Source organism: Gossypium arboreum, chromosome 11, assembly GCF_025698485.1.
Source record: "Gossypium arboreum isolate Shixiya-1 chromosome 11, ASM2569848v2, whole genome shotgun sequence".
Lineage (NCBI taxonomy): Eukaryota > Viridiplantae > Streptophyta > Magnoliopsida > Malvales > Malvaceae > Gossypium > Gossypium arboreum.
Genome location: NC_069080.1, coordinates 98,112,275 through 98,137,726, shown reverse-complemented (window position 1 = coordinate 98,137,726; position 25,452 = coordinate 98,112,275). Strand labels below are relative to the sequence as shown.

Below are 25,452 nucleotides of genomic sequence, written 5' to 3'. Positions count from 1 at the left end.
AGTCTATATTTTTATAATTTTTTAAAAAATTAAATCAAATTTTTATCGTTTTTGAGGTACCAAAGTATAATTTTACCATTACTAATTTAAAATTTTACAAATTATAAAGGGTTTATATTAAAATTTTACTATTTTTGCTAGCCCCCTCCTTGGTCTCCACTACTCTCCGCCACTACATCCGATCTCCACTACTCTCCGCCACTGTATGTGAATAATATCAAATTAATAAAAGAGTTTTCGTCGCTAAATGACTATCTTCTTGTGTGAGAGTACATGATATTTTTCTCCCCCATAACTTTTTCCCATCTGATAAAACTAAGAAATATGGAATTGACCATAAATGGAAGCCTCCGCCAAAGGGATGCCTTAATATCAATATCAAATTAGCAAGTATTGGCAATATTTTGCATGATGACTGTGGGGCTGTGTTACTTGTTTTCTCTAAACTTGTCTCATCCAATAGTGCAACTGAAACTGAAATCCTTCCTATTAAGGAGGCAACCCTCATTTTTAAGGCATTAAAGTGGGTTTCCTTTATGAGACTCATAACCAAAAGTGATTGCCTAAGTAGCTGTCGATTGGATTAACAACCCAACAAAAATCCTGTTGTGGCTTTCGAAGTATTGCTCAGCCGTGTTTGGCCTTTGTATACGTACACTAGCAGAGCCAAAAATTTTATTTTAAGAGGCAAAATTAAATTATATATTTTTATAATAATAAAAATATAAATTTATCATTTTAATAGTCTATATATTTATAAAATTTAAAGAGTTAAATCGAAAATTTATTATTTTTAGAAGCCAAGGTATAATTTTACTATTATTAATTTAAAATTTTATAAATTATAAAAACTCTAAATTAAAATTTCACTATTTTAGGGGGTCATGGCCCCTGGATCTCAACTAGACTTTACCACTAAAAACATTGAAGATGGGTCATAAGATACTTTCCCAAGGAAGTCAATTTTGAATAGCGGTGTAGAAAATGAGAATTTGTTCATTCAAACCTCTTTAAAATAAAATTTTAAATTAGTAAATATAATATTTTGTTTTGACTCCAAAATGATAAGAAATTAATTTAATCTTTTAAAACTTATAAAGGTATGGAATATTAAAATGTTGAATTATAAAAGTATATAATTTATTTTTAATCCCTAAAGAGATTTTTTTGCCTTTCCCCTTTATTTTAAAGATGGTAAATTGAAAAAAATGTGCAATTAACCATAATGAGTTATTCACAGTTTTTTACTAAAGATGCAAGGAGCTCCTTTTTTTCCTTGAGTTTTGCTTCATGGTACTAAGGCAATGATTTTTGGTTTTTACTGTTCCTTATGTTCCGGTATATTGTTGTAATGTTAGTGATTGTCTACCCATTTTGGCTTTTATTAATAAATCCTATTCTTTAAAAAAAAATCATAAATATTAAAAAAAATATTAATTTATAATAATGAAAAATTTTATTAAATTCAAAGTTCGTTGTAATGCTAAATAGAACGGAAACAAGATGCGAGAACAAGTAAGACAACAAAAGAAAAAAACAATAAAAGCAATTTTTGTTTACGTAGTTCAAACACAATGGTTTTACATCTTGGAGCCTTACTCAGCATCAAATAAGACAACCATAACAATCTGTCTCTATTAGTTAAAGCTTATAACCACTTATAACCCCTTTATAAGCTAAGTCCATGCGGTTCATATAAAGAACAATATCACAATCAACTTACATTAATGCTAATTGATATTTTTTAAACCGGACCGGTGATCAAATTGACTAGACCATTAATTCATCGGTATGACCGGTCTAATCGATCTAATTTAAAAATTATTAAAAAATTTAAAATAAAAATCCAATTCAACCACATTCCATTATTTAGTTTTTTTTTTGGTGAACAAGAAAACATAACGAAATTAAATTACAAGGAAAAACCGAGAGGTGTAAAGAGCCCCTCTTTATCTGACTTAAGAAAATCTAGCACTTCATCTGGAGGAGAGTCATAAAGGCGTAGGTCCTCCTCGCTTACAAAAGCCAATTTAGCAATGTAGTCGGCATAGTAATTATTCTCCCTCGGAATATGTTTTAAAAACCACTGATTTTCTTGGGATAGAATCTGATGTATTCTTCTAATCAAAGCAGAGGTAGAACCTTCCGAACAACATTCCTGAATAGCTTTGACAGCCTGCCATATCAATAGAAAATTCAAAGCAAATTACAACAACAATATTACATATAGTCAATATTCAGTGAAACTCAAAAACTGTCTCATTCATGTCGTCGTCTATTCTACCCTCCCTTCTTCATTTAGTTTTGGGTGTGGGTTTCATTGTACCCGCCTTGTCAAAGTAGATTATTTTGAAACCCAGAAATCTATATTGCAATAGCAATAGTAAATTCAAAGCAAATTACTGCAACAACAATATGGAATATTGTCAAAGTTTGGCAAGAATCATGTGCGCCAATTTGATATCAAATTCTAAAGAATTGTGGGAGCTACAAAATATGACCACTAATCATTGAGCTATTAAAAAAAAAAAAGAGAAAAGGGAAGCCTTGTTTATCATGTGTTTGATGCAGCGACAATTCAGGGGGATAGATGGGTCCTCGTAAAGGTTCAGATCTTATAGCTGAGCTGCTGAAATTGTCAGGCTTGGGGGCGGAAGGAGATTTACGGTGTGGGGTTATTTTTTTACTGTTAATATAATTATTTTTAATTAAAATTATTATAAAATTACAAAATCACTGAAAATAATGTACGGGTGCTAATGTAGCATGATACAATTGATCAACCGATTTTCTTAACGCTCTTATGATTTGAGATGATTTGAGTAATGGAGAATTAATTTAAATACCATTTTTATAAAAAAAAGTTTAGTCAATTGAAAAAAGAGGTATAGATTAGGGTGCAATTTGTCAATTAAGAAGAAAAATCAAATTTTTATCATTATTTTTTAAGGTATAATGATAAATTTAACTCTTAACATTTACATTTTCTGTCAATTTGACCATTATTTTTTGGCTAAATTTGACTCTTAACCTTTTAAAAACGAGTCAAATCATTTTTTTTAATGAAAATGATGACTAAAATATTAATTTTGTTTGTTGTTGGCGTGACAACTTGCGTGATAGCTCATGTGCACATCATACTAACATAATATCATTTATCTTATATGTCACGTCAACTGAAATACCCCAAACTGGGCTTAGACGTCATGATCGAATCTAGAGAAGTTACATCAACTTGTGTGAAAAACTAAAATCTAGCTTAGAAATTGTGTGATATGAAAACTTAATTTAGCTAAGCTCATACGAGTTTCAGGAAATTCTCAAGTTTGAAAACACCTATTACACAACATGATCTCTTAAACATTTACTTATAAAAATAGCAAAAACTTCCAGAGTTTATAAGTTTTGAAAATTGAATTCCAATTTTTCAAATTATTATGATTTTGCAGTTTTACGTTTAAGAACACCCAAAACTAACAAACAAATCAAAAACCCAAAAATAAAACCAAATCCAAAAACCTAGTCCAAAAATCAAAAGTCCAAAAATCTTAATTAAAATAATTCAAACCATCTTATGGGGACAACCAATCTGATCTCCCACACATCATCCGGTCCTAAACTTACTGGTTACTTGAGGATAACAAACAAAGAGTGAGCTTTACAAGTTCAGTGTGTAACACATCCCAAGAAACAAATCAGATATACATAAATAAACAAATATAGATTCAAACATATTCTCACATACAAATTTAAATGTATTTTCATAATCAGATACATATGCGTATTTAGATTCAGATACAAATGCAGACACAGATTCAAATACAAATGCAGTCACAGATCCTACCCCCATCCGCTACACACTAACTCTGTCCAACCAATCGCACCAATTAAGACTGCAAGAGACTATCAATCCAATCACACCAGGTCATGGTGATATGCCACTCATAAAGGTGCAACTGAACTGCCAGAAAGATATTGCGATTTAACTGCCAAAATTGCTAAATACTGCCAAAATACATTTCCTCCGTCACATATCAAACCCATCCCGATGTACATCCATAAATAAACTAATATATATATTCCATAAATGAATATCATGCATACTTTCATACGTAATTATGCTTTCGGAGTTATTAGAACACAAATCGTACATATATTTTTTTATATACCTTACCTGTATCACATACAAACACAAATCAATAGATGTCATATTTCAAGTCTTATTTAACCCAAATGGATCCCACGAAAGGTCTAATTATGAATTTTGGAGTCAAATGGGTCTAAGTGAAAATTTCCAAACAATGGGCTACACAACTTATCTGATCTGCCTGTGTGATTCGACACGCTCATGTGTCCTACACATCTTACCTGATTTGCTCGTGTAATCACACATGCCTGTATGCCTCACACGGGTTTCCTAATTTACCCATGCAATCGAACACGCCCGTGTACACCCACACGGCCTAATATATGGCCAACAATACGGCCCTGTGACGACCAATAGTTTCAAATTTTCCTTGCATTTTTCCAAATTTTTTGGGTGTTTTTTTGGTGGTTTCGAGTTAGAAACACACAATTGATTTGGTATCAATGAAGATTTATGAAGGAGCAATCCAGTAACCTAAATTGACAATCTACAAGAATCAATCAAATCAATTTTTACAACACCTGATTGCACAAATTGGTGTAACATCATCCAACAAACTTATTTACAAAACAAAACAACCCTTAAAACGATAAAATTACTCACCCTTGAACGAAACAACTTAAAAAAAGAATTTAATTGCCCGGAGGATTAATCGTCTCACGATATTCTCTTAATCTCCACAAAGAACACAAACTAATCATTAAAAGCCCTTCCTACTCAAAGAGCTTAATAAACACAGGTTAAACTATTGCAAAAAAACCAGGTTTGGAAAATGCATCGGAAAATACATTTAGGGAAAAACTAGAGTTTTAAAAAAATTTTCCAAAACAAGATCTTGGTTGTGATATATAAAGTAATAAAAACTTAATCAAAATTGTACCTTTTCAATTCGTCTAGGATAAACGCTTCAACCAACTAGTCTTCTTCGCTATCCTTAAGCTCACGTCTGCCGAGTGTGGGCTCGCTTCTAATAAAAAAAATTCACAAAAAATACCAGCGGGGTAATTTCATAATTTCTCTAAGATTTTAGGAAAATTTGTAAATTAGAAAAACATATCTAGAATTTTTTTGAAATAATCTCTTTAGAAATTTTCTCTCTACAACTTTCTCTTGAATTCAACTGTATGTAAAATAATGGCCCAAGACTCTCTTTATATAAGGAGAGTTTAGAGAGTTCAATTATGATTAAACTTCATCACTTTAACATCAAATCTTATTAAAATAATAGAATGTTTATCTTGAATATAAACATTAAATTAAATTTAGTATTAAAGTAATCACTTTAATATTAAATTAATAAAATAATATTAAGACAAGTATTAAATTTAATTTAATATTAAACTATTAAACTATTATTATTTTTAGAATAGTTAATTTGAAATCAAATTCTCTAGTAGAGTCCCAGTAGGAGTGTAAATTTTCTACTGTTCAACCACTGAAGACCAATTATCGTTGGCCACGGGACGCTGCCATCGCAGCCACCGGCACTGCTGTGTCCAGTGATGCAAGTGCGACACCCTTATAACACCTTGAGTCGGTTTGCCTACTGTTAGTTCAATTCGAGTCAGTGACAGCCTGATTAGTCCGATCTAGCCACCGGTTGGACCGTCGACCCAATTTCACATACCAGGCCTAGTTTAACCAGTTTTTGGGTCATAATCTTGGTTTTTCAGCAACCGAACCTAATTTACGATTTTAGGTCCAATTTTCAAGTTCAATTGCGCCGATTGTTTGACTTGAAAATTAATTTCCAAAAGTATCATAATAATTTTTATTAATTTGATTAATTTAATTATGCTTGATTAAAATTAATTTTTCCAAAAATCACTTAGACTTTCCAAATTTTCAAGAAAATTCTTTAATCAAATTCTCTAGTTAAACAATTCTCACGATCACCTAATTTAATTCAACATTGAATAAATCGATTCAATTAAATTATTTCCGAAGTCGTATAATTTTCTTCTGATTCAAATGCAGTCCAATCGAACTTTTGATAAGCTAGCAAAAGGACCAATTAGACATATATAATTAGGCTCTAGTAATTGCAACTATTTCTAAAAGCATCATTCCAATAATTCGCAATTACATAATCATGTAGTCAGTCCACAAGAAGTACCACGATTCAAAACTCCTTATGGTATACTCTTTCCAAAAGCAATTTATCCAATTGTTTTGTCTAATGACCTCGTCATGTGTGTGTTACCCTCATATGATATCCTTAGTTCCTTTGAGTTAAATTCGTTCACTCAATACAATCCTATTTTATCTCATGGTCACCATTGTATCTTCTTAATGATTAATATGATTACTATCAACAAATGACTATAATAAATTGCTCATTCGAGAACAAGTAACCCGTGGCAACATTCCATATTTATCAATCCACATAATGCCAATGAGAGTATAAGCCTATGCCATACACAAGTCATGTACCCAACATACCGGCTATGGACTCGATCATCTTTAGAGCAGAAGCCTCCACTTATATGAAAGCACCTGAGTTGCATAAGCATGGTCAGTGACTAACTCAGGATTTAGGTAAACACCATGAACGTCACAAGTAAATTAATTCACAGATGAATTCAGAATTAATTCATCTTAGGTCCAGTCCAATGTATCATTTTATTAATGAATACATCTATGTCTCTACTCGTAGAGTCAATTGCTCCGATAGTCAGGACTAACCATCTGCCCAATTGGAATTGTAGACAGCATAATAATCCTTCTTAATATTTGAATCAAATGCTCACCTTGGTTCTTTTACGGGATTACGGATTTATTTAGATTATTTACTAAAGTAAATTTTTTTTCTCGCAATGTAAACATTCTTACAATGTCGCTTATCTTCAGTTTGAACCTAGACAATCAATGAGCTAATATTTGCTTGTCATAATTTCATTATGCATGCAAAATATAAAAGAAAGAAATAAAAAATAGATAATAGTGAAATGTGAAATTAACTTTATTTATTTATTCATCATTTAAATAAATAGAAAATAGTTACATGTTTACTACAATATGGGCACATTTCCCAACAATTTTCCACTTGCCCTAGTGAATTAAATATGTCATGTTTCGCATTCCCATATCATCAATGTGTTTGATAAAACTTCTAGTTACATGAGTCTTAGTAAATGAATCCATATGGTTATCTTTAGAAGCTACTTTCATCATATCTACAATTCATTCAGCTATTGCCTCTCGTATCAAGTGATACTTCGAATCAATGTGTTCGTCCTCTTGTGACTTCTCATTTCCTTGGTATTACCTATTTCAGCTATTACCACAATATAGTATTATAGTTTTTTCCATACCAAGAATAACTTCAAGATCAATTAAGAACTTTTGAAGCCATATTACTTCTTTCATTGCCTTAGAAGTAGCAACATACTCGGCCTCCATAGTAGAGTCAGCAGTGCGAGTTTGTTTTACACTTCTCCATACTATGGCTCCACAGTCTAGAACGAATAAATTTCTCGACGTCGATTTTCTTGAATCTTTACAGGTTTGGAATTCTAAGTCTGTGTATCCGAAAATAGTAAGGTTCTACCCAGAACACACAAGCATATAATTCCTGGTTCTTTTAAGATACTTTAGTATATGTTTTACAGACTGTTAATGCTTGAGACCTAGATTTATCTGATATCAACTAACCATTCCTATTGAGAAACAAATATCTGGATGTGTGCAAAGCATCACATACATAAGGCTTCCAACTACCGAAGCATATGGAACCTTACTCATATGCTCTATTTCTTCCGCTGTCTTAGGACAGTCATTTAAAGAAAGATGAAAACCTAATGAATCTGGTTGAATGCCTGGCTTTGCATCAGTCGTTGTAAAATGTTCCAGTACCTTATTGATGTATGAAGCATGAGATAGAGCTATTGTTTTATTATTTAGATCCCTAAGGATTCGAATTCTGAGAATATAACTAGCTTCACCCAAGTCTTTTATGCCAAAATGTTAACTTTACCACAGTTTAACTGATAACAATTCTCCTACGTCATTTTCGATATATAGAATATCATCGACATACAAAATGAGGAAGACTATCTTTTTGTCTTTTATACGCTTATAAATACAAGGTCCATCAGTGTTTTGCTCAAATCAAAAAGTCTTTATTTGATTAAATATTTTATTCCATGAGCAGGATGCCTGTTTAAGTCCATAAATGGACTTAGCAGTTTGCAAACTTTTTCTCCTTTCCTTTGACAACATAGCCAGTGGGTTAAGCCATGTAAATGGTCTCATCAAGATAGCACTTAAAATTATTGTCTTGACATCCATTTGTCAAATCTCATAATCAAGAACATCAATAATAGATAAGAGTATGTGGATAGACTTGAGCATGGCCACCGGAGAGAAACTCTCATCATAATCATGTCTTTTTTCTGTGTGTAGCCTTTCCCTACAAGTCTAGCTTTGTGTGTTTCCACTTTTTCTTCTACATTTCTCTTCTTCTTGTAGATCCACTTACACCCTATCGGTTTAATCTCAACCGGTAAGTCTACAAGTTCCCACAACATATTGGTTTTCATAGAATCCATCTCGACATCCATGTCCTATTTCTAGATCTTGGAATTGATGTCTTGCATAGCCTCTTTGTAAGTGAGTGAAATATCATCATGATTGGCTTTCATATTATAAATACTACCATCATATATAAAAAAGTCTAATTTCTTAGAAACTCTCTCACTATGAAGGATTCCCCTATGTTGTTGATCGTTTGTAGGTCTTTCTACAACTTTATTGAGAATTGAACTCGATGATTATTCTACCACTCTCAAAAGTTCCTCAAGTACCAATTTACTTCGAAGTTTAAATTCATCCATATAGCTTTTCTCAAGGAAAGTAGCATGAGTAGAAACTTTAATCGTATTATCTTTTGGATTGTAGAATAACCCTCCCTTTGTTCCTTTTGGATATCATACAAATATGCACAATTCTGTCCATGCATCCAACTTTTTTGCATCCTTATCTAGAACATGAGCTAGACAACCCCATATTCTAAAGTGATCTAGAGTGGGTTTCTTTCCATGCCACAATTTATAAGGTCTCTTACAAGCAGACTTGGTTGGCACATCATTCAGAGTATAGCAAACCATTTGTATCGCATATCCCCAAATGGAAGTAAGAAATTGTGAATAGCTTAACATTGAATGAACCATGTCAAGCAAGGTTCTATTCCTTCTCTCAGCTACGCCATTCTACTGTGGAATGCTTGGTGTAGTCAATTGGGATAAAGTCCTATTCTCTATGAGGTATCTTAAGAACTCTTTGGACAAGTATTCCCCACCTCAATCAAATCGAAGATTCTTTATAGATAAACCTAATTAATTTTCCACTTCCTCACGAAACTCTTACAATTTATCAATGGTTTCACTTTTTTGGTGCATTTGATACACATATCCATATCAAGAATAGTCGTGGATAAAAGTCACTTAATAATTATAACTTCCTTGGGCACTAATGCTTATGGGACCACATACATCAGTTTGCACAATTTCTAAAGGTTGGTTGGCGCTGGTACCTTTTTCATTAAAAGAACTCTTAGTCATTTTACCTTCCAAGTAAGATTCACATTGTGGAAAACTAACTTCCTTACACATACTTAAGAGACAATCTTTCATGAGTCTAGTGATTCTTTCTTGGTTAATATGACCAAGTCTTAAATGCCATGTGTACCCCTCATTAGAGTGAGAAGGTTTAAGCTGTTTATTCACTATTTCAATTTGAAGTATCAAGTAGTTATTAGGTTTGATAAATTAGAGATTGTTTTACATCCATCCATTATAGATTAAAGAACAATTTTGTTGAATTGCAATCCTTTTATTGAATGTCACGGTATAACTGTCATAAAATAAACATGCTACAAAAATTAAATTCCTCTTAAAATGAGGTACATAAGACACGTTTTTTTAAAACAATCATCCTAAAATTATCAATGTGTAAAATAACTTCTCCCACTGCTTCGAATGAAACATATCTCCCATCTCCGGTCTACAACGAGAGGCTTCTGTCATGCAGACTTTTTGTTTTGCTAAACCCCTGTAAAGAAACACAAACATGGTTAGTTGTTTAAGAATTAAAAACCCAATTGTCAATTGATTCTTCCATTAAGCAAGCTTCAACTGCAAAGAGTTCCATACTTTTTCCTTTTTCGGCTAGGTAATCAAAATACTAATTACAGTTTGATCTGAAATACCTTTTCTTGTTTCAGAAGAAACATTTGATCTTTTTAGGATCTTTTGACTTCTTAGCCTTCTTCCTATCCACATGAGGTGGAATTGAAGACTTAGTCGATTTCTTCTTTCTCTTAGCTTTTTGCTTCCCTTTAGAGGGCAAAAGGCCCACAGCTAAATTTATTTCAAGTTTCTCCTGAACCGACTTACCATCATTCAGCATCAACTCATAGGATCGTAATTTCTTCATAAGCTAAGTTAAGGTAAATGCCTTATTCCCCAAGTTGTAAGCAACCCTAAAACCAGCAAACTCCTTAGTTAATGATTTGAACAATATTTCAATCTGAGTGTTCACTTCTAGTTCAACCCCATTGTTATCTGCATCTGCAAAGAATCTCATAATCTTAAGCATATGTTCTTTGACCGGAGTGCCAATTTTTTATTAAGAATTCATCAAATTTGTAATAGCGGATTGTTGATCAATGCGACTTGGCCTCTGAGAAAATCCTCCAAAATTTTCATGATCTCTTTGGCAGTACGAAAATTCTCATGTTACTTTTGCAACACACTACTCATGCTCACTAACATATAACATTGAGTAATCGAGTCAGAATCTCTCCAGCGATTTCTCGCTTTGGGCTGAGCTTTAGGAGGGTACGTTTTGTCAAGAACAAATTTGTGTTTCTCACAGTGGAGAACTATTAGCAAGTTTCGTTTCCATTCTCGAAAGTTATCCCCATTTAATTTATTCTCAGTAAGAATGCTAATAAGAGGAGTAGGAGACATATTTGAACTTTAAAAAATAAAGATTCACTAATTACTATCTTTATATTAAACAATTTTTTTTATTTCAACAACATATAAAAATTGCAGTACAATGCATGCGTCATGTATTAAAACCTATTTTTTTGTTTCTAAAACCATTCTCACGGATCCCATGATTAACTAGAAAGAACATGGGTTACATCCAATCAGTTTGTGAATTTTAATTTTCCAGACTCTACACGAAATAACGACCGTTTAACATTTGGCCATCATTTCTAGTTTAAATATAGTTTTTTGGGAAACTGTTTAATAAGATGATATTTAGTGTGTAACCATTGAATCAACAACCTTGTCCCATTTCGCACTATCTGGTGCTAAAAAGATGTATAAAATTCATGTACTATAGGAACAGCTGTATTCTCGATAGGAGTAACATATTTCCTTACAGTGATTCATAGAGGGTTCAAACTCTCGTTCCTGAACCAATGGTCAACCCTTCGACTCAAGATAATATTTCTCAATATTTAAATGGTGAAACTATACAAGGTCAAAAACATGTGGTGTTTATTGAGCATGGGCTTTCTTGTTCTTTCTAGGAGGCGTGTTTCTAACAAAAATATGAATAGTAATCAATAAAATAGTAAAAAAAAAGAAGTTTGAGAATACTTGAACCTCAACTTTTGTTGCACTTGTTTGCACTTCTTCCTTGTTTTGTTGATGAGAACTTCCTCCAATGTAGCCTATTGAATTGGTAATGAAGGATTGAGTTTTAGGAATTAAGGGTTTAAAGAGAAAAAGGGTTTTGAAGGGTATAGGTTTTGGAGGAGTTAGAATGTTAAAACTAGATTAGGTTTAGATAAATTGTTGTTTTGATGTTTAAAAGGGATATTTTTAGGGTTAAAAATTGGGCATGATTGTGTTTGTTCTGTCGGGTTGCGTGAATGGGTCGACTTGACCCTACAAAAATTTGTAGTGATGTTCGACACTAGGGTTCTGTGTCGCGACATCCTTAGCAGACTATTCATGTAGCGACACCGGGGTTCGACGTCACAACACACCCTGCAATTTTGAAATTCTAAGAGAGCGTTTTCTATGTCGCGATACAGGGTAGTGATGTCATGACATTGGGTTGATTTTTGAACTTCTTCACTATTGTCCACAATGTTGCGACACAGAAGTGTCTGTCTCGGCGTTGACTTTGTTTCCAAAATTTCCAATCTTCAGAATGCTTCAAGTGTTTGTTAGACCTATCTTTGACCTACTTGTAAAGTACTAATGAATTGGTTAGTAAAATATACAATATGTACAGTTAGTAAGAACCTTACATAAGGATGTTAGGTCTTGCTGCCAGACTCATCTGTCAGTTCAGTCATTATACATTGATGGACTCTCTGTAATTTGTTTCTATCTGTATTAGTCCAACATCCATCATGCCATTCTAATCATCTGTGGCTGTCTCTTTTCCTGAATTTACCTTTCCAGCCTACTTTAACAGCCAACAACTATTTCCAAGTCATAATTATTAACTATTTGCAAAGCCACATAACCATGCAACCACTTTAGTCTTTGCTTAGCATACGTGCTTCGTAAGGGAGCCAAAAAGTATGGTTCATATTTGTTGCTTATTATGTCTCTTCTCATCTCATCACTCCAAAATAATTTTCCAGGTGTACTTGAGGCGATGATTGGCACAAAGGGTGGCAAAGAGATTAACAAGGGATTTTACACTAAGTCTCTTAGATTCCAGTTCTGCAGAATTTTAAATTCATCCAGTTGAAATCTTTTAAGTTCCTTCATTTGTTTGCAGATAGCTTTCTTGCATGGATTTTGCAATGACTTAGCATTCCACGCTACTTGTAGCTCAAGGCCTATGCTTATTAGTTGTCCAGCTTGATCAAGTCTTGCTATATTATCATAGGTCCTATCTATGTATATTTTTTCAATTCTATTTAGCATCTGAAAAATTCCAAGGCCGTCAAATCCCTGAGGTGCTTGGTTTAGGACTAAGGTTAAGCAAAGGATAGTCAATTTAGGTTCATTTACTAGAACTACTAGAATCTCTTTATTTTGCTCTAGGGATTCCTGAATCGACATACACTCTTCTACCAGATCAACCATTACTATTGTTTCTATTGATTGGTTTGTGTTATACTGCTTTTGTATTTTAGCCTTATAGACAAAACCCAAATTTTTAGGAAAATGAGTTCCATGGTGATTTGATTTTGCGATTCGCTAACCATTTCCTCTACTAGCTCTATATCTTATTTTTTGGCAATTGCGTTTAATTTATCAGCATGTTCTTCTGTCTACTGAGATAGATAATAGTCTGGGATTTCTCTATTTTCACAAGTATCAATAGCGATATTCTCTTCTTTGCTCAATTTCAAACTTAGCACCTTTTGGTACCTTTCTGATGGCATATCATCTTGGGGAAAAACTGAAGTTTCTCCTCAGAGTTGACTTAATTCAAGCATTAGTAATCGTTGATTATCCTGGATCTCTCAATCTTCATAGACTACTTATTCGTACCCAAATTTGGGTTAATTCCCACCTTGATGACTTCCCGGGATTGTCAGGCCCAAGGTTTATTTCACATTCATCCTTTCTCAAACAATTGATTCATTGAGTAACCCTTCAAAACAATTAACAAATCATACTTCCACTCACTAATCCCCCATAGAAGGATTAGTTCCTCATGGCTTTCATAAATAATATGGAATAGATGGGAGAATTAATCATAATGAATGAACTGAAGTAAAGAGTTTAAGAAAAGCCTGATTGATATTAATAATAACTGCGAATCCATAGAAGTTGATCTCCTTCACAATTCAAATCTCTTGAAGTAAAACAAAGATAAATAAACTAAAATTTAAAAAATCTAATAAAGCAATAAAACAAAACTAAATCTGAAGAACTAATCTAAGATCATGGAGTGATCTTCATAACATGTGTCGAATGAGCCTATTTATAGCCTTCAAGTTGTCGTCGTCCTTAACCCTCGGTTAGTTGATGTTCTCGAGCTTTAAGTTTGATTATGCCAACCAAAACACCTTGCTTCATGTTTAATTTTCGTCCAAAGCCGATGTCGTGACACACCAGGACCTATGTCGTGACAGATATAACACTTTATACCCGGCCTAGTCACCAAGCCCAAATACAGGTTGCCACTCTAACGTCTTATGTCATACACAACAAGTGAAAGCTCATTCTAAACAAAACGTTTTTCATATTATCATTCGTATAGGTTTTAAGTCCATTATACTTCTTAGTTATCAATTTGCATTCTAACCATACATCAAATAGTCTTATAATAATAAAACATGCATAAGCTCCATTTAACCAAATCTCAAAACACGTAGTTATTGATTCTGCCACTAAGGTATCAATATTTTATTTAAATGGTATCGATACCACCAGGAAAAATGATACCAAACTTGTATTCTGTTTCTCGATTAAAAAACCCAAAGTCTCAAAAATTATAGATACTTGTCATGAAATATAGATATTTTAACCCCGAGTATCGATACTCGATCAAAGGTATAGGTACAATTCTCTGCTTATACTCCCTACATGTTTCAAAACATAGAGGTATCGATTTTAAAACCCGATTATTGATACCTCTACCCCATACCTAAAAAATGCAACATATATGAGCAATTAATTCATTCCAATTTAGTTCCTAAACATCTTACATCAATTATTTTGACAAATAACCGTTCAATGGCCTAATTAACAGTTCAATATTGTAAAATCATGTTTGAGCAAGTAACGTCAATGCATTCTCATGTTTTTGAACTCAAGCATAATAATAACATGTAATCCTTATAAACCAAACAAAAAACGAGCAATATGTTTAGAAGTTAACATGGCTTTAAACAAGTCTACCACATTGCCTTTTTTCCCAAAATGTAAATAAATATAGAACACCTACGAAATAACAAATAAACTTGCTTGGATCGCTTCTCGGAAACCACACCGCTCAGACCAGCACTCAACTAATCTGCAAGGGTTTAAAAGGAGTGGGTGAGCTTAATAAGCTCAGTGAATGCTCAAAATAACCAAAATGCAAACAATTCATCAAGCATCAACAAAACAACCATGTAACATAACCTTAACAATTCCAACTCTGGTGTCATATTATTCTTACTCGTGCATTATTACTAGTTCTTTTACAAGGTAAACGTATTCACTTTTAAGCATATATCACATTACACATATAATTACATAATGTTTAAACACATAACGCAATACTCATATAATCACATAACGTTTAAGCATATATCGCAATACTAAAAACCGTGTTTATAGATAAATTGAATAATGATCACATGTCATATAAACATATATCACAATACACATATATTCATAATTTCAGATAATTTGGCACTTGAGCTATGAAACCTAAAAGTGAGCTCTATCATTACTCATCGGATACACAGATCTCCAACACACCAAATATAGACTCATAGAGTCAAACAAGTCCCAAAAGTTAAGCATAAAGCTAACACTCTACTTATTTCCCCTCACATGTCCCGTTGAATAGAGCTTAGCTCACATTCCCTTACCCCTCCAACATGTCCCAGGGCCTCAATGCCCAAAATCACTGTACATATAGGTGAGTACTCACAATCCTATGGCATGCCAACTATATCTAACGGTTTCAAGATCATAATGCCAAAATATCTAAAACAAATACATATCACTTACTGATTATTCGTGCACTATCACTGTATATTTGAATTTTTAGCGAAACAGTGTCAGTGACATTTAACATATACATACATGTACACATTTGCACTTTTACAACAATGATAATAACCACATATCACATGTTTTGGCATCTCATCTCAATTCACATATTCACATTCACATAAGCACATTGTTCACAAGATAGCATAGGTATGAGAAAGCTTACACTCGAAATTTAGAGTAAACGTTTAGCCTACAATTAAATTCTTAAATAAAACATTGAATCATGTCCACGAGTAATTATTTTAAACACTAACAAATTACGCTTTCACCAAAAAGCCGAAAGCTCAAACTAGCTTTTCCTTGCCTTTATCTCTACTAGTAGAAGTTCTTATTGTCGAAACCATTTTTAAATCGAGTTTTAGGAAAATGGGAATCGACTTTAAAAAAACGAAAACTGGAGTCGCCACCAATCTTTTTAGGTGTGATTGGATCATCTTATAAAATATTTTGTTTTAAAACATTAATTTTGGTCTACGAAAGTCGAGAAAATAGATCCGGGAGTCGGTTATGTACGAGGAAAGGTTAGCACCCTCGTAACACCCAAAAAATTGGTACCTAATTGATTATCAAGTGTCTTTAATGTCGGAAATTTAAAAAATTTTAAGATGCAGCCCTCTTTTAATATTTTTGATTTTGAAAATTAGGGTTCACTTGTATCAAATGAATCAAAATATTACATCCAATAAGTTAGGACACAATATTTTTAAAAAATTGACACTAAGTTAGCCTTTTTGGAAATCTATATCTCGAAACAACAAAACGCCATATCCAGTAAGTTAGGACACAACGCCTTGAAATTCCGAGATAGTTGCTTGCACTTTAAAAAAAAAACCTTAAAAACTTAGAAGGGTGCTTGACTATTCGAACTCAACGAGAAAAGTTGCAACCCAATAAGTTAGGGCACTACCTTTCTCGAAGTTTCCAAACATCAAGCATTGCCTTTTATTTTTTAAAAAGAAAAACCTTGGAATATTATTTTAAATGACGTTTTAGGATGACATATTAATGCATCATGAAGCATAGATGTACAAAATATTCTAACATTTCCATGCAAACATAAATAATATCATTAAGACAAAACTAAATAACATGAACATACATTTAATAAAAAATCATACTAGGGTAAATATAAGATAAAAAAAATGAGTAAACTAAAAGAAAAACATAATACATGCAAAAATTATACAACAATATATATCATAAAATAGCACATAAAAGAAATAATTAAACATAGCATATAAAATATGAAACTATACACAAATAAGATAAATGACATACACTAAAAAAATGAATAAATAGAACATTTACAAATTATAAAAATATAATGCAATAGTTCAAAATACATGAAATGATAATATAATATATATACATGCATAGAAAATATATATTTGAAAATAAACTATATAAAAGGTTAAATATTATAATATATAAAATACATAATCAAATGTATAAAAGATAGGAATAAATATACATATTTGAAAAATGAAGAAATTAAAATAAAAAAAAGTTGAAAAACAAAGATAGACGAAGAATAAAATAAGAACAAACCACAGAGAGTAAGAACGCAAAAGGGAGAGAAATTTGAATGAATGCTTTCAAGAATTCTTATTGCTTCCCAAAACTCAAGTGATTCACAATGAAGGGAGAGGCCTCTATTTGAGCCTCCCCAAATCCAACGGTACAGATCAATTACATCAACGGTTAAGATTAAAGGATATCTACAAATTAAATCTCTAAGATTATAAGATCATATCTTCAACATTGCATATCATATCTAAGATTGCATATCATATCTAAGATTGTATCATATCTAAGATTGTATATCATATCTAAGATTACATATCCCTAAAGATTATATTTCCATATGAGTCAAGCTTATAGATGGACCTTAAATCTTTTCAAGTAATGGCCCATTCCGATTGGGCCAAATTATATGTTTGTAATTTTGTACTGGACTTGGACTTTGTTTTTTTTTTATTTTTTGGGGGTTTATTATTTTAAATACTGAAATGGGCCGGGCAAAATTGAGTGTCTACAGCTGTCCCTCTTTGCTAATTGTTGTGTAACAGGAATAGAGGAAAGACTATAAAAGGACCAATTTTGCCTGGGCTCACCGAGCCTTGAGTTCTTGATCCTTGATCTTCTTTAAATGGCCTCTTAACGGCTTCAATCTGCTTCACTGCAACTCAGGAAGGCGATATCTGATATCTTTGATCTGCTCCCCGTCTCTGTAGTTGATCTGCTCCCCGTCTAATATAGAGACGCCAAATCTGTTATCTTCGATCTGCTCCCCGTCTAATATAGAGACGCCAAATTTGCTTCTTCAATCTGCTCCTTGCAAACTCATGAATGTCATGTTGATATCTTCGATCTGCTCTCTGTCGAACACAGAAATGCCAAATGTGCTTCTTCCATTTGTTCCCTGACAATACAGAGATGCCAAATCATCTTAGATTTGCTTTAACATAAGCACGTGAAAGCCAAATCAGCTATGTCTTCGATTTGCTCCTTGTAAGCACAAGGATGCCAAACCATCTTGGATCTACTTCAGTATAAACATTGAAGGTTGGATCTGCTATGTGTCTACCCTGTGTCGAAGTGGAGATGCCAGACTTCAATTTGTTCTCTGACAATACAGAGATGCCAAATCATCTTAGATTTACTTCAACGTAAGCATGTGAAAGCCAAATCAGCTATGTCTTCGATTTGCTCCTTGTAAGCACATGGATGCCAAACCATCTTGGATCTACTTCAGTATAAACATCTGAAGGTTGGATCTGCTATGTGTCTGCCCTCCATCGAAGTGGAGATGCCAAACTTCGATTTGTTCTCTGACAATACAGAGATGCCAAATCATCTTAGATTTGTTTCAACGTAAGCACGTGAAAGCCAAATCAGCTATGTCTTCGATTTGCTCCTTGTAAGCACAAGGATGCCAAACCATCTTGGATCTACTTCAGTGTAAACATCTGAAGGTTGGATCTGCTATGTGTCTGCCCTCCGTTGAAGTGGAGATGCCAGACTTCGATTTGTTCTTTGACAATACAGAGATGCCAAATCATCTTAGGTTTGCTTCAACGTAAACACGTGAAAGCCAAATCAGCTATGTCTTCGATCTGCTCTCCGCCAATACAGAGATGCCAAATCTGGTATCTTCGATCTACTCTCTGACAATACAAAGATGCCAAATCTGCTATCTTTAACTTGTTTCCTATAAACACAGGGATGCCATGTTGAAATCCTTGATCTACTTCGCTGTAAGCACAGAAGTGTCAGATTTGTTATCTTCGATCTGTTCCCTATAAACACAGGGATGCCAAATCTGCTATCTTCAACTTGTTCCCTATAAAGACAGGATGCCATGATGAAATCCTCGATCTGTTTCACTGTAAGCATAGGAGTGTCAGATCTGTTATCTTTGATCTATTCCCTATAAACACAGGGATGCCAAATCTGCTAACTTCAACTTGTTCCCTATAAATACAGGGATGCCATGCTGAAATCTTCGATCTGCTTCACTGTAAGCACAGGAATGTCAGATCTGCTATCTTTGATCTCTTCCCTATAAACATAGGGATGCCAAATCTGCTATCTTCAACTTGTTCCCTATAAACACAGGGATGCCATGCTGAAATCTTCGATCTACTTCACTGTAAGCACAGGAATGTCAGATCTGCTATCTTCGATCTGTTCCATATAAACACAAGGATGCCAAATCTTGTTTCTTTGATCTACATTATCCCATAAAAGACATAACCTGTAGAATGCGTATGAGTTCATTCCTAATAATTAGGATGCTATGATCGAAGTGAGTCAAATTCTCCTAATTAAACATGTTATAATGCAAAATGTTATGAAAATGATTCCTATTTCGGATGTCATCACTAATTCCCTTATCGAAGTTTTATCCTTACTTCTCTCAAAGTATCATTCCTGCTCAGCCTATAGGCTTGTATCATTCTTCAAATGCTACGACCCATTGAGAATATCTGTAAGATGATCTTTTCTTAAGATCAATATTGCTTAAAACGTTCAACCACCTTTTAGACTGAAGAAGAAAATCTCTCGAGTATCTCCAACCTATACATATGAGAATTCTTTAAACAATTGTCTTGTTTCAGTTTCTTGTATTATCTAGAAATTTCCAGAGTAATATGCAAAACTTCGTTTGTGAAGATATTTTAGTTCATCTATCATTATTTCAATGCAACATGCTTTATGAATAATGGGAGACAAATAAATTGATCCTGAGGATAATTAGATTTGAATAAATTTGACAGAAATACAAAGGAAATTAATCTGAAAGCCTATCTTTGAGAAGAATAAGAATCTAAAGATAGCAAACAGGACAAAAGTTAGATGCCCTAGATATTGCCGCTTGAGCGTTTATATGCCAGCTCCATGAAGACTTTCTTGAGTTCAACATGTGTTTAAAAGACCCAAAGTACTTTGTCGATGCCCCGATATGCAACGCGCCTCACTCTTCGTTGAATCAAATATAGCAAGATTACCGTGTGACTTTCCAAATTTGAGCTGCCCTTTTAGGTTTTCAACTCAAAACCCCTTTGGTCTCAAGGCGCCCTTTGCGGGTTTTCACCTTGGCCTCTCCATTTTTTTTCTCTTTTTTTCTTTTTCTTTTTCTTTTTTTCTTTTCTTTTTTTTGCTTTTTTTTAAATAGAAGTCCCAAAGTGCCCTTTGCGGGTTTTCACCTTGGCTTCCCTTCTCCTTCAGACAAAGTACCCCTTGACCGAGTCCGAATTCATTGGATCAGATAAATTCTTCCTATCCATTTCTTGTCAAAATCAGTGCACCTCTAGAGAAAGCCCTCTTTGTAACATATGACCCTTCCCAATTCGGCATCCTTTTGCATGGAAAGGATCTCTTCAGCACAAGGTTTCCTTTATGAAATTCTTTTGGACGAACCTTCTTTGTCATAAGTCTGTGTCATCCATTCTTGGTACATTTGCTTAGGATGAATACTTTCAAGTTAAGTTTACTAGAGGTATTCAATTCTTGACTCCATCAAATCTTGGAGGAAAAATTTTGATTCATAAACCCATGAGAAAGGGATTGCCCCAACAGCAGTCCTGGCTGTTGTTTGTCAAACCCTACAAAAAGATTGTTTAATGATTCTCAGCAGACAAGAATGAAGTTGCTGACTTTATCCTTCAACCTGGAAAGCTGAGGTATTGAGATTACTCCCGGAGCATACATCCCACCATGACTCGATGATGTTTTTGAAGCATTCCTAATCTTCATAAATTGCCCCCAACTGTGAAGCTGCCAAATAAGCATAGCAAATAGGAGCCACAACAAATATGGCTGTGGTGCTCCTTTGATACATATAGGATAGAGAATGAATAAACTCTTGCAGATCATCAGCCAAAAACCCAGCCTGGTCTAAGAGAACATAATAGTCGGTTTGCCTCGTGATTCCAATCATTCCAGCATGGGTACCAAGGTAAAAATCATTGTTCTTTGGATAGCATACTTTGTTGTCAATGACAGTACCATGTAACACATTGTCAGGAGATCCCTGTTGAAAAAACTTGGTATGATGGTTTTTCGTACAACAATAACCACAATCTTTAGGGTTCCACTTCTCGTCAAGGAACTTGCAAGCCTCAATAACTTGATCAAAACTTGATTGAATTGAGACTCGCTAACCCCATCCCTGAAAATAATGATTTGATCAGGTTTCCTCTTCCCTGAACTTGTATAGAAGTCTAAAAGAGCTTCCTTCATGATACCGTCATCCACTTTGTCAGAAACTGGTTTTGAAGAAAGAATCTATCATTTTAAGCTTCAGAGACTGTGTATGGCCTAATGCCCTATAGCTGGAAATCAATAGCCACCGCCTAGAGCTAACCATAGCAGCTATTGATGGCACATCAGACTGCTCAAAAAAGCCAAACAATACACCCATTCCAAGGATGATAATTGGAACCTTTGAAACAACTAGAATTGAAGGTGTTTTCCCCAGCGTAAGCATAGAGAGTAGGCGGTAGTTTCTTATGCCAATTTTTACTAGTCTCGGTCATCTTCTGTAATTTGTTTTTTTTCTTCTTTTTCTTTTCTTTTGGTAACTTTTGTTGTACTGTGGTATGGCATATTATCTTTGAAAAGACTGCAAACTTTTGGCATTGTGCAGTTATATATAATCTTTTTTCTTTTTTTTTTAAATGGATGACTTTTGACTTTGAAATATTGGCATATGAAGTTATCTCCCTCTCTTAATGGAGTAGTTGACATCCACAAAGATGAGTCATTGTTAGCTTAAAACTTTTGACGAGCTCAGGCCCATAACATACATGCCCTATAAGTCTTGACTCCTTTAAATTTGGCATCCATTGTACAACTGATGCCATCCCTTTCCATGGTGGACCAACAGTGCCCCAAAACCTCATGTTTATCCTGGCAATTGCAAATCCTCCTGTATGCGTCTTTGGACCACATTTTTGAATTCCCATAATAGTTTCAACATGGTCTTGTTTTGTCTCCTCAGCTAATTCCAATTTCACAATCTTTCCTTCCTCTAAGACTATATGTCCTACCACCACCTCATGGGGTAAAAAAACCATTTTCAAAAAATTCAGAAACAAGTCACAATTTCTGTCACCTTCAAAGTACTGAGATTCCTCTAAACACATATCGCACTCAAAAGGAACTCTGAATCTGTAGTATCGTTGCCCGCGTCATTGATATCTAGGGATCTATGATAGGCACACAAAAGAATATACAAGGAATAAATGAATTCAAGAATGACTATTTACATGAAATGAAAATTTATAAAGAATGTCAAAGGTCAAAAGAATCAAAATGAGAGAATATTTACCCAGATAAATAATAAAAGTATGTTTTATTGAAAATAAAAATGTCTGAACATGAGCCCACTTCTCAAAAGAAATCTCATTACTCCTAGGCTTTAGAGCAACAAGAGTGTTATGAATATTACTCCGTAAAATTCCTAAAGATTACAAGAAGTTCTTCTACAGTCCAATTGTTTAAAGAACTTCCCAGTTTGTAAGGGCGAATGCCCTCAAGGTTTCTTTGTTCAGTCCCTTTCTCATGTATGACATTGATGGGATGATTTTCATATCCAAACACCCTCTTCTTCGGGTAAGTTATCCCTCCTGACACAAAAGTCGGGGATATGTAAGGGAACGTCGTTAATTCCCATTCAACTTCTTTTTCACTCAGCTGTGACCCTCTTCTCTCTCTCTTTTTCTTTCTCTTTTTAATAACTTTAACTAATTAGGGTCTTTTTATAATTTTGAATGCAAATGATGCAATGAAATGCTATAAGATGCAAATGCATGAATACAAAAGGTATCGATCTCGATTCAATCTCATTTAGAAAACTTTATTTAAAAAAAGAATATCTTTACATATAAATGGATTACAAATACGCTTTCGCCCTAGTGCCCAAAGTTTTAAAACAAACTCTTAGCCACAATCTGATTGTATCTCATATTAGTGCTCAATATGTCAGCCTGTACCGCCAATGCCTGTAAATAATTAGGTACCTCCTGAGTTTGAGCTACGACCTCACTTGTGGGGTAATCCGTGCAGTTAGGGACACCTCCTCCAATACCTATGAAATTGTTCTGATTATCCTGAGAGAGAAAATGGGGAACAAGCAGGCATCACTGTTCGGCAGTATGATGCCTTAACATGATATCCTATATCCTCAATGCTTCTTGAGAGTTTTCAGATTTCTGCTCCTACAGAGCATTCTTGTATGGGTATCCTCGTAGCATAGCTAATCTCTACTTTAAAGGTCTTTAAATGATATGGTCTTCTTTAATCTCATTGTTTTGCGTCCATTTTGACAGACCATCAGGGCTTGCATTTCCATTGTCTCTGATAAGTGCAACATAGTAAACTCATGCTTGTTGTTTAGTCCTATAATAAATAAACCTCTTACCATCATAGGCACAGTTCTTTCCATCCAACTCACCTTTGTAGGTCCATGCATTCTGTCAATCACTTTCCTTCCAACACTCTTACCATCGACCATCTTCATATGAAAGAGAAATGTTGTAATGGTGGAAATGTGCATCAGTACTCTTATATTCACCTTGAAATGATTGGTGAGTACATTACCTTCTTCCCTTTAGTTCCTGCAGCACGCCTTGCCATAGGGTATCGAACAATCTTCCTCGTATCCAATTCTGCTTTGATTGGAAACAACATTGAGACGCACCAGTGGCGAAAGAGGCAGGAATTCCAAGACTGCCCCTTTTCCCTCCTGCTCTTTCTATTTTAGCTCACTCCCTTTCCCCATGACGTTCATCAACTTCCTCACAAAAGTTGGAATACAGTCAGACCTTGAGTAAACTTTATCAACTTGAATCATAGGACAACGCCACAAAACTGAATATTCCTCCACCACGAGTACCATATCAGCGTAAAGCAACTGTATACAAGATTCCTATACTGAGTTATGGCCCGAAACAAATTCTCGTCTATTCTCAAGTCAAGCAAGTACTGCAAGTCCCCAAGGTTGTTGTAGAACAACTGCTTGGCTTTGCTACCCCATTGATCCCATATTTCCTTTAACTCATGTAGATTATCCTATGTAACGCTGATACAAATGTAGTCTGACAGCTCTGACACATATCCCATGGCTAGACTATTTTCCTTTACTAACTGAGTTTGCTCTGACCATATATGGACGTTAGAGTTGTCTTCCACTCTATCAAGAAGTACGTTCTTCATAATAAAACTCTCTAACTTAGAAACTGACCGAAAATCGATACCTTTTAAATGCAAAATGATATGCAACAAAAGAAAGAAAATAGTTAGTATCACATGATAACAATAAACTCAAAGATAACCTGCAAGAGTAATAATTACGGTATAATTCTATCTAGGTTGAGCTCTTATGGTTTTTCTATATGTGGTTTGTTTCTAAAGTTTGAGGTACCCGAACCAGCAGATTCCTCGATCCTCACCCATTATAGGCTCATTTTAATCGAGTTCAGTTCAAGGGAATACATTTCCCTATGGCTACACGGAGATGAAAATCTCACGAAACCATAGGTACGGATGTATCCCGAAAGTGATCTACTATCCTGCACGGAGGTGAAAACCTCACGAAGGCATAGCTTCTCACTCCCACTTAAGGGTGTGACCACAACGGTCATGCAAATGCAATGCGTATCAGGATATAGCAACACGTGCAATAATACAAACACATGTAATGCAAAGAGAATTAAATTTTAAAATTTTTAATTTCCGACATTAAGACAAGAGATAATCAATTACACGGCTTGACTCTCTTATTAGTCCCCAGTGGAGTCGCCAAGCTGTCGAAACCATTTTTAAATCTAGTTTTAGGAAAATGGGAATCGACTTTAAAAAAACGAAAACGGGAGTCGCCACCAATCTTTTTAGGTGTGATTGGATCACCTTATAAAATATTTTGTTTTAAAACATTAATTTTGGTCTACAAAAGTCGAGAAAACGGATTCGGGAGTCGGTTACGTATAAGGAAAGGTTAGCACCCTCGTAACGCCCAAAAAATTGGTACTTAATTGATTATCAAGTGTCTTTAATGTCAGAAATTTAAAAAATTTTAAGATGCAGTGCTCTTTTAAT

General features: G+C 34.2%; 1 pseudogene; it reads right to left on the bottom strand.

Moving 5' to 3' along the window:
* Positions 1 to 1,912: 1,912 nt before the first annotated feature.
* Positions 1,913 to 24,253, bottom strand: LOC128283909 (protein argonaute 4B-like; annotated as a pseudogene).
* Positions 24,254 to 25,452: the final 1,199 nt, after the last annotated feature.